The following is a 1,746-nucleotide window of genomic DNA, read 5'->3' as shown; positions in this document are numbered from 1 at the left end:
CTTTCAAACGGGGCGCTTATTCGCGCGAGTACGATACGCATGACTGTCATCGAATTTGGTCGGTCTACTCTCTTTGCTTTTCCAATTGTGGTGCGTAGGCCTATTATATCCGGACCAAAACCGAGTAAAAACGCAATTCTTTGTACATTTCGTAACCATCTCAGTACAGTAACCACTCCATCGATTTTGTGGGTGCAACGGTTATCAGTATGGGGTGCCATTAGACATTGAACTTTGCAATACATTTAGATTTTAACATGGACTTTTGCTGAGGCACCCTATATCAGAGGCTAAATTTATTGTGAATAAAACCATGCACTGTACGTTGTTTAAAATTGGAAGCGTGTAAACCTATTAGGCCAATATTTTTACAAACTCAAAAGTGCACCATTTCTACTATAAACGATTTATTCCTTTTGTATGACCCGTATATACTAGTGTTTAATATTATCTGCATAGGGCCTACATAGATTCCTGTTTTTTCTAATTTCAAATTATAGTTAGTCAATTGAATTGTATATAGCCGTTAAACAATAATTATACAGCCTTAGACACACTGACAGGTCTATCTATTTCGATTTATTTAAGTAGGCCTACGTACCACCGATGCTAAGTTGATGAATTACCTTGGTTGATGCAATCTCGCAATGACGTTATGATGATCAGTGGCGGATTCAAGTGGGGCCGAACCGCGCCCCCACCTATCCTACATTTTTCAAAATAACAAAACAAAAAAAAATGGGGAAAAAAAGGAAAATTATAATGAAAACTTTTCCCCTATTTTCGACAAAAGCTCATTCAGGTAAACTTGACCTACATGCATGCATGTACGCACTAACCGCAGAAAACTCGAAATTGGTAGCTGCTATTGGCCTTAAGCGCGTGACGTCATTCATAAACAGGGTAAAAACAGTTCTGAATACAAAATTTTAAAGAAAAAATGTTCAATGGTTATTTAAGCAACCAGCATGGGACTCACATGGCAAGAAAGCATAATTTATGAGCTACAATTGACCGTTCACCCCGAAGTTAAGCGACCTGTCGTTGCAGAGTTATGGTAAAAAGAAGTAGGAAGTATACCGAAAAACACTCTAATTTTAACCTTTTTCCTATGCAAAAGCATAAGAGTTAGTCAACTTTTGAAAGAAAAATGATCACTCAATTTGCATTAATTGTAAGAACATATAGATGATTATAAAGCTTAAAACATCTAGTTTAATAATCCGATCGCCCCAGATTGCCAAATGAAACCATTCAAATTATATACAGTAGTCGATTTTGTGAGAAAATGGGGTCCCGTTTTGACTCATTTACTGTGTTAAGGTGTGCAGTGAAACCGTTCAGTGAGCAATGTCTTTATTGTTTTTCAAGTTTTCATTATACCGTACTCGCGAGAATAAGCGCCCCGTTTTTGAATAAACGCCCCCTCAATAACCCAATCAATCCTGGGACTCTGGATGTTGGCATGATTTGAGGTGTGGAGTGGAATCACATTCTCCTCTATAGTCAATATCAAAGTGAGGATATTTAACTTTGACAGAATGGTGAGAGCTCCCTGGACAGACAGTACCGGTATATTTCCAACTTTCATCTTCTTTCATTTATAGCCTAGTCCTATTACTCCTTTTCCGACAATTTGCACCTTTAACACATTCTCATCTAAGTTTTCAAGAAAACCGGCAATGATCATGCCGTCCTGCTATTCTCAATCGACCGATGGCGAACAAGCTAACCACCACCACTAAT

Source organism: Anneissia japonica, unplaced genomic scaffold, assembly GCF_011630105.1.
Source record: "Anneissia japonica isolate Jap-2015-1 unplaced genomic scaffold, ASM1163010v1 scaffold275_len1219475_cov178, whole genome shotgun sequence".
Taxonomy (NCBI): Eukaryota; Metazoa; Echinodermata; class Crinoidea; order Comatulida; family Comatulidae; genus Anneissia; species Anneissia japonica.
The sequence above is the reverse complement of the archived record's forward strand: the minus strand, read 5'-3'. Positions refer to the sequence as shown.